Raw genomic sequence first — 9724 nt, 5'->3', positions numbered from 1 at the left:
TATACATGTGTATTTATGTAAAGCCTCCAAGATGCAAGTTAAGAATTCACTGGGATTTTCACTGGGCCTTTATGTGATCTCCCTGAGTTTGTCATAATTGACTGATTTGTGGGCAGCCTTTTGGAGGCCATGAAGTAGGTGTGTGATCATATTATCCCAGAGATCCTGGTCCCTGTGGCTGGTCTGGTAGTCCCAATTTGGGTCCGTGCAAGGGATGGCAATGGCTTTCACAGGCCACCTATTATTTTGAGCATGTACCTCATCTGCCTGTTGTTGGGCCATTATCCAGACCTGCTCCCTGTCCTCAGGGGACAAAGTAGTAGTGAGGATCATAAAAATATCATGTCAGGTGAGATCATAAGACTGGGTGAGATATCTGAATTCCTTAAGATATGTGTCTGGGTCAGATTGGAAAGATCCCAGTCATTTTTTGATTTGGGAGAGATCAAAAAGAGAAAAGGGGATATGGACCCAGACAATTCCCTCCATCCCTGCCACTTTACAGAGGGGGTATAAAGGAGCTGGAGCTGAGGCAGGGTTGTCACCTGACCAAGGGGAAAAAGGAGAAGGGTTGGGTGGCTGAGGACAGAGAGAGGGAAAAGGTGAAGGGGCTGGTGGAGGATCTGGAGCATAAGGAGGTGGCCAGGCAGCCGAGTGGTCTGATGGATCAAAAGATTGATCCGAGTCCAGAAGGGGAGGTCAGGCATGAGCTAGGAGAGTTTGAGATGTAGGACAGTTTTGACAGAGAGAAGGACACTATCAGAGATAGAAGATGGCTTGAGCATAAGGAATCTCTCTGGCTTGCTGCTTTGGTGACAAAAGTTGTCTAGGTCTCTGAGAGTATGCAAATTGAAAGTGTCATTTTCTGGCCACTGGGATCCATTGTCTAGTTTGTATTTAGGCCAAACCCTAGTGTAGTAGAAAACGAGGCATTTGGGTTTAATATCTCTCTGGAGGCCAAGAGGTTGTACAGCCTAGAGGCATAGAGCACAGAGGCTTAGACTGTGAGGAAATTGGCCAGGAGACAGCCCATAGGTGTAGAGCATGGAGGTTTGGATAGTGAGGATCCCATTTAGAGGGTGAGAAAGGAGGTGATCAGTCCCAGTAGAAGAAGGGTAACACCAAGGAGCGTCCACGTTGGTGTTCACCTTCTTTTCAAGAGAGGAGCCACCGACAGGCTAGAGCATCCTCCAATAGCTGGGGGGCATGAGGGGGGTTCCCTCAGCCACGTACCTGGTCTTCGGGAAGTAGATAGTAGTCATAGAAAGTAGTTGGGGAACACATAGAAATAGGACAGACCCACTGACTCACCCTGAATTGAGGCCAACGTGGGATGTGTTGGTCTTGGAGTGGCAAGAGGAGAGAGTCCTGGAGGTTCCTGGTTTGGCAGGTCTGGGAAGGACGGCTGGGGGGCAATCAACCCAAGAGAGGGGATTGTCTGAAGGTCTTGGCCAGGACCCTTCCTGGGTTTTGGCACCATAGTGAAAGAAAGTGAGCTGAAATGCCAGGCACCAATCAAGTTTTATTAAAGGAAAAGAATCTGCCAGGCTGCACTCAGAATGGAGGGCAGCAGCTGGGGCTGCCCTCAAGGTGGAGAGCAGCCCCAGGCTTTCAGGTGGGAGAGCTTATATGGGCTATAGGGAAGGCTGATGTAACCAGGGAGGGGTTTTGTGCTGATGTGGAAGCTATGAGACCAGGGTGGAGAATTGTACCCTTGCGGAAGCAAAAGGGGCTCTGTCCATCTAGGAGAGACAACACCCTCCTGGACAGGGGGTCCTGTGGGTGGAACAAAAGTTCCCAAATTTGGATCCCAAACAGGATAATAATGATCTTAGAGATAGGGCCCAAATGCAAGACCTCAGAGAGTTAATCGTCAAAGGAATTAAAGAATCCATCCCAGGGTCACAAAATGTTTCCACGGCCTCTGATATTCAACAAGACAAAAAGGAAACTTCCTCTGCCTTTTTGCAGCAGCTCAGAGACCAAATGAGGAAATACTCTGGGTTAGACCTGGAAGACCCAATAGGACATGGTCTCTTGAGTTAATTTTGTAAGTAAAAGCTGGCCTGATATTTCTAAAAAGTTACAGAAATTAGATGGTTGGAATGAAAAAACTGAGGAACTGTTTTAGTCCGTTTTGTGTTGCTATAACAGAAATACCTGAGACTGGGTAATTTATAAAGAAGAGAGGTTTATTTGGCTTACGATTCTGGGACAGCTGCACCTGGCATGCACCTCAGTCTGCTTCTACTCATGGCGGAAAGTGGCAGGCAGCCAGCAGGTACAAGCAGATTACATGGTGAGATGAAGCAAGAGAGAGAGAGAAGGTGCCAGGGTCTTTTTAAGCAATGAGCTCTCACAGGAACTAATAGAGCGAGAACTCACTCATTAATCCCCCCACCCCCAGGGAGAGCATTAATCCAATCATGAGGGATCTGCCCCCATGACTCACTCAGTTTCCAACACTGCCACATTGGAGATCAAATTTCCACACGAGTTTTGGAGGGGACAACACATCCAAACTCCATCAGGAATACTCACAGAGGCCCAAAAGGTGTGTGTGAGGAAGGAAGATGAGAAACAGAAACAAAAAGCAAAGATCATGATGTCCACAGTAGAAAAAGTAGTTAGAAAGAATATGGAATCAAATCCTCCTCATTGGGGATGAAAGAACCCTAGATTCCAGTCAAGATACCAAAGGGGCCCTCATGGGGAAAAACCTCAAGCTAGCAACAGGTGCTACAAATGTGGGAAACCTGGTCATTTTAAAAGAGATTGCCTCAAATGGGAAAAGGAAGAAAAGTTGATACTCCTCATGACTTTTGATGAGGATTAGTGGGTAATAGATCTGCAACATAACCAGTGCCATCTTAGACAAGCCCAAGTACAAAATGGTGCCGTCCACCTCCTCCCCTCTCCTCCCCCATTCTCTCTTACAAGAAGCCTCATCGTTTTGGCATTTCTGCATGCACAGAACTCTCCATTCCCATAACCTAGCTCAATCCCCACCCTGGAATTACATCACTCAGCTCTTGGCACCAACATACCAGTATAAGCTCTACCACCCCCACACCTGGTGCTGTCCCTCATTTTCAGGGCAGCCGTGGGCTGTCCTCCATTTTGAGTACAGCCTGGCAGATTTCTTTCTTTAATAAAGTTTGAAACAGGGCTGGCCTGTGGCTCACTCAGGAGAGTGCGGTGCTGATAACACCAATGCTACAGGTTTGGATCCTAAAAAAAATAAAATAAAATAAAAAATAAAGCTTGAACGGTACCCAGCATCTTGGCTCACTTTCTTTCAGGGGGGTCAGTGGTTCCCTTTGGTAAGGTCCCACCAGGAGCCCTTGATAAACTTAAGGGTGGAACCTAAGGAAGAAGAGGCAACATTTTTTTCTTTTTGTCTTTTTTCGTGACCGGCAACGGATCGCAACCCTCAGTGTCGCACCCGCACCGGACCGGGATCAGCAACGGGATCGCAACCCTCGGTGTTGTCCCGCACCTCGCTCAGCCAGTGAGCGGGAACCGGTCTACATGTGGGATCCGAACCCTCGGCGGGAGCTCCGCCACGCTCCCAAGCGGTGCACTGTAGCAGTGCGCCGTAGCAGTGCGCCACCGGGCCGGCCACATTTTTTTCTTTTTAAAAGATGACCTGTCAGCAGATCTTAACCTTTGACTTGGTGTTGTCAGCACCATGCTCACCCAGTGAGCTAATCGGCCATCCCTACATGGGATCTGAACCCATGGCCTTGGTGTTGTCAGCACCACACTCTCCCAAGTGAGCCACTGGCCAGCCCTGGTAAGGGGATCTTAACCCTTTTTTTTTTTTTAAAAAGATGACCGGTAAGGGGGTCTCAACCCTTGACTTGGTGTTGTCAGCACCACGCTCAGCGGTCTCAACCCTTGACTTGGTGTTGTCAGCACCACGCTCAGCCAGTGAGCAAACTGGCCATCCCTATATAGGATCTGAACCCGTGGCCTTGGTGTTATTAGCACTGCACTCTACCGAGTGAGCCACGGGCTGGCCCTGGATCTTAACCCTTTGACTTGGTGTTGTCTGCACCATGCTCTCCCACGTGAGCTAACCGGCCATCCCTATATAGGAATCGGAACCCATGGCCTTGGTGTTATCAGCACCACACTCTCCCAAGTGAGCCATGGGTCAGCCCTTCAAAGATCAATTTCTTAGGGCCGGCCCGGTGGCGCACTGAAGAGTGCGCTGCCTCGGAGTGCGGCGGCGCTCCCGCCGAGGGTTCAGATCCCATGTGGAGACCAGTTCCTGCTCACTGGTTGAGCGCGGTGCGGGCACAACACCGAGGGTTGCGATCCCGTTGCCGGTCCCTGGTGCGGGCGCGACACCAAGGGTTGCGATCCCGTTACCAGTCAGTAAAAAAGATAAAAAGAAAAAAAAACAAAACAAAGATCAATTTCTTAAAAATTATATATTGGCCATATCCTCTACTATGTCTTCCCTCAGGTTAAAAGGGCTTCTTGTTCAGTCTGTCTCTTGAATTCACTGTCCATCATTTCCATCCTGGTGACCTGGTGTTGACTAAGACCTAAGAGGAGGACAAACTTCAGCTGAGCTGGGAAGGTCCTTAAAAGGTGCTGCTCACTACTGAGACTGCTGTGTGAACTGCTAAAAAAGGGGTGGACTCACTATACCAGGGTCAAGGGACTAGAGACGTCACACACACACAAAAAGAAACAAAAAACCCCTAAAGATCTGTGGGAAATGTGTGGGCCACTGGGAGAATCTTTAAGGGTAACTTTAAGAAACGTCCCTTAAATTATGGGTTGGGTCCAAACCTGATGGATTTTGACAGGGGTAAGCTTGCAGCAGTCTTTCCAGGTGATTCATATAGGAGATAATTACTATCCAAGGCAACTGCCTAAATTAATTATCAACATAACAAAGACTTAGATGCCTCAAACCATCCAATTTGAAGCAATGTCAGGTCCTCTCCTGTGGTAATTTAGAAAATCAGCGATAGACTCTGGAGATTGAAACAGGATATGGGGATATAAATGCCTGGGTAGAATGGGTTAACTTTTCTGTGCATGCATTAAACAAGAGCAATTGCTACACATGGGCTGCAGGATGGCCACAGGTGCAGGTAATTCCATTTCCTCTTGGTTGGGATACAGACCCAATGGGAATGCACTGTATGGTGGCTCTATACCAAGACAAGGACGCATGGCGAAATGAAACTTGCAGAAGCCTGTCGTTGCTTTTCCCTCTACTACAAAGGTCAGATCCAAGGATGATCCCTTCCTCCATAGAGGCGATGAATCACTCCTCTTGCCTCTCCAGGCAGTGGGGAAAATTCAATAAACCTGTAGGAGATCTATTTACTCATACCTGCATCCTAAATATCTCTGGTGAGTCAAGTTACAACTATTTCTTTTCTTTTCTTTTTTTTTTTTATCTTTTTTTTTTTTTTAAAGATGACCGGTAAGGGGATCTTAACCCTTGACTTGGTGCTGTCAGCACCACGCTCAGCCAGCGAGCGAACCGGCCATCCCTATATGGGATCCAAACCAGTGGCCTTGGTGTTATCAGCACCGCACTCTCCCGAGTGAGCCACGGGCCGGCCCAAGTTACAACTATTTCAAACTCCACATCCCTCAAGAGATGTTTGGTGGTACTGTGGAAGGAAAAACCTACGTGGTCTGTTGACACCCAAATGGACTGGAACTTGTGCTTTAGTCCAATTGGCAATTCCATTCACCTTAGCATTTCATCCCACAGCTGAAAATAATAGTGTCCATCCTGAAAGCGGAGAGCATTAGAGGGGTCAGTTGACTCAAATATATACATAGATTCAATAGAAGTCCCACGGGGGAGTTTGTCATGCTGGGAGGGAAATGCTGCACCTTTACTCCAAATAATACTGCCACAGATGGGACCATTATTAAAGAATTACAAGGACTTACAGCATTGGCAAATGAGTTGGCTAAAAATGCAGGCATTAATGATCCATTGGTTGGTTAGAAGGATGGTTTGGGAAATGGAAGGGGATGGTAGCCTCGGTCCTAAATTCCCTTATAATTGTAGCTGGAGTTTTAACAGCAATAGGGTGCTGCATTACTCCATGTGGCAGAGGCTTGACACAAAGGCTTATAGAAGCCACAATTAATAAATAAATGCCCATGACCTATGCACAAAATAACCTCACGCTGATGGGAGCTAACCCAGACTATGGTGAGGAAAGCCAACAAATGCTAAGACAATTTGAAGAGAACCAGAAATACAATGAAAATGGAATCAGTAGTTCTTAGAAAAGTAGGAGGGAATTTGTAAGAAAATAATCTAAGTGATTCATTTATCAGAAATGACTTATCTGAGGGTGTTTTAACCGATTCAGGCCCAGTCCAAAAGTTGTTTGACTGGTCCAGCCCATTCCCAGGGTCTCTGAACAGACAGAGCTCTCCTTGAGGTGGTAATTAGTTACTAACCCCCATTATTTTCTTCATTCCCTGGTGTTTCTCCCTTCGCAGGGCTTAAGCGGGCCTTTTTCACAGGCTTGTCCCAAGCCCCCAAAGGAATTCCTTGAAAGGGGGGAATAAATTTTAGCCATCATTCAGGAAGATTGTGCACCCAGTAATACTCAGCCAATAAGGAAATTGGGGTAGGGACTTGCATACTAGGGAATAAATTGCTTGCTACAGCCCTTTTCCATGTGCCTGCACCTTCAGACACCTGAACCTTATAAGGCTGTAATTAAAGTCTTGCTTCGCTGCACCTCCTGTGTCCATCCTTTGGCATTGGACAGGTGAGGGCACTTCTCACAATAAATATACTAATCATCCTGATTTGATCACCACATATTGTACACAGGTATTGATATTCAACTCTGTACTCCACAAATATGTATAATCAATTATGTTTCAAAAAAATTTTCACCTGTTCAGGGCTGGCTGGTTACGTAGTTGGTTAGAGTACTGGATTATAACAACACGGTCAAGGGTTTGGATCCCCTAACTGGCCAGCCATAAAAAAAGTTCACCTGATTAGGTCAATCCCACCCAGGATAATCTTCCCACTAATTAATCCAGCAGATTGGGCATTACCTCTGAAAAAACCCGTTTTGGCATATAAAGTAACAGAATCACAGCAGTGATATCCTATCATATCCATAGGTCTTGCCCACACTCAAGGGGGTGGATTATACAAGGCTGTGGATCATTTGGGGTCATTTTAGAATTACGCCTACCACACTGCTTATCTGTAGCTTTTGTTTTCTTTCTTTTTTTTTTTAAAGATGACCAGTAAGGGGATCTGAACCCATGGCCTTGGTGTTATCAGCACCACACTCTCCCAAGTGAACCATGACCTGGTCCTTCATTTTCTTTTTTATAATGCATATGGATTACTTGTAAAATAAGGAAAAACGCAATAAAAGTTATTCTTTTTAAAAAAGTGGATCGGTCGCCCATAATAAATAGAGGTGCTGGAGCATGAGATATTGCTTCCATGGGTTGTCATAGAAAGGATGCTATGCGAATCTTTGTCAGCTAAATCTCTACTGTAAAGACCGCCAGAGTTCCTCAGGGCTGTTTCTTATCCTCAGTGCAGTTCACTGGCTTCATGCCAATGTGTAGTGAAAGTAATTCTGCAAATGGCCAAAAATGAAGGGGTCCAGTTTTTGGCAGAGGGGCCACAATGTAGAATTCACCTATAGCATCTAGGACAAGTTGGTTTAATCTGAGGTTCATATATGTACTTTGGATAGGTCTTTCCATGAACCTTCTAAGATCATATGCAAAATTTTGTGCATGTGTGCATTCCTTTGAGGAGAGGGTCCACTGGTTTCATCAGATTCTCATTGAAGCGTTTTTGACTAAAAAAGATGAAAGAACCATTGCTCTAGAGCAGGGTTTCTTTATCTTGGCAATACTGACACTTTGACCTGGATAATTCTTTTGTTGTAGGGGGTTGTCCTGTACATTGTAGAATGTTTAACGGCATCGTCAGCCTTTACTTATAGAGGCCAGGAGCACCCCCTACATGCAACAACCAAAAAAGTCTCCAAATACTGCCAAATGTCCCTTGTAGGGCAGGGACCACCCTCTGAGACCCACAGATCTTCTGGAAGAATGGAGGAACAAAACGTAAATCAGGTGAGATATGGATTAAACCAGTTCTACATGCAAATATCAGCTCTACCAATTATGATCTTGGGTAAACTACCTCATTTCAGCCTTATCCAGTTTCTTCATGTATAAACTGATGATATATTACCTACTAAATAGGGTTTTAGAAAAGATCAAAGAAATAAAGCATGCAAAGCACTTTGCCAAGTGCCTTGTATAAGCAATCAATATTGGTAGCTATTAATATCGTTGAGACCATAAGCATTTCCTCATGTCCTTCACTTATCCATTCAACACATATTTATTAACTGGTGTCTGTGGGCCACCACACAGCTCTACCTGAATTATTCCTCTCCAAACCATTATCTGGTAGGTACTATTATCATCTGTGTTTACTCATTCTTTGTGAATGGCACTTTAAATAGCAGCATAATATTCCATGATATCTATTTTTATTCCTGGCTATGACCTCCCTTCTGAGATCCAGACTCATATATCTACTGGATGTCCTCCCAGGAATGTAAAATTTGGCGTGTTTGGCCAATTAGCCCAGTGCCTACCCCCTAGTAAGTCTTCAATAAAAATGAGCCATTACTCGTTATCAATGTTATTTTTTAGCTCCTGCTGTCTAATTGTCCTTTTGCTACTCCTCAGTGGGTTCCCAAAGTGACTTATTTTCTGTCAGCAGCCTTGGCCCTGGGTTAAAGGCCTGATTTGTTATCCCTGTGGGGAGCCCAGAGGAGAATCCAGCCTTGTCCTCTCACCTGCAGGGAAGAACTCAAAGCACTGAAAATGAACACAGTCCCACGCAAGCCCATACTGCCCTGAACTATCAGTTTGGTGGAATTAGTTTGGTGGGGAGAATTTGCTAGCAGTATGCCGGACATAAAGTTCCCCTAGAGCAGCCTCACTGGGTGTGCCAGCAAATGATTCCTAAGGCCTGGTTGGTGATTTCTGGCACCGCAGGGGTCTGTGCAGAAGAGCTAGATTTATTCTATTAGTATAGTTATAGCAACAGTGTCTGCTGAGTGCTCCAGAACTGTAGTTCACATTTCTTGAGGCTGCAATAGGGAGAATTTGGAAGCCACAACCAGGTAAACAGGGTAGTATAGTGGTAATGCCCACAGGCTCTGGGTGGCTTACACATGGGTTCCAGTCCTAGCTTTGCCTCTCACTATCTGGGTGGTAATTAGCAAGTGGCTCTACCACATTGAGCCTCTCAGTTTCTTCATCTGCAGAGTGGGGATGATGCTAATAGCTTACACTTATGGAGTGCTTATTGTTCAGTTCAAATACATGAAATTGTCTCTATTTGACACTCAACTATTTAAAAATAGAATTTATTAATTTCTTGGGTATGGAGGCCCTATTGAGAAATGCATTTTTTTTTTTTTTGGCTGGGAAGGCCAAAACCTCTGACTTTGGTGTTACCAGCGCTACATCTCCCAAATGAGCTAAGCGGCCAGCCCTAGAATTTATTAATTTCTTAAATACCAAATGGTATAGTTCCCACACCATCATTATAATTTTTTGATGACATTAAAAAAAAAACAAACACATCGGGCCGGCCCGTGGCTCACTCGGGAGAGTGCGGTGCTGATAACACCAAGGCCCCGGGTTCGGATCCCAC

Source organism: Galeopterus variegatus, unplaced genomic scaffold (genome assembly GCF_000696425.1).
Source record: "Galeopterus variegatus unplaced genomic scaffold, G_variegatus-3.0.2 Scaffold1204, whole genome shotgun sequence".
Lineage (NCBI taxonomy): Eukaryota > Metazoa > Chordata > Mammalia > Dermoptera > Cynocephalidae > Galeopterus > Galeopterus variegatus.
This window is presented reverse-complemented; position numbering follows the sequence as displayed.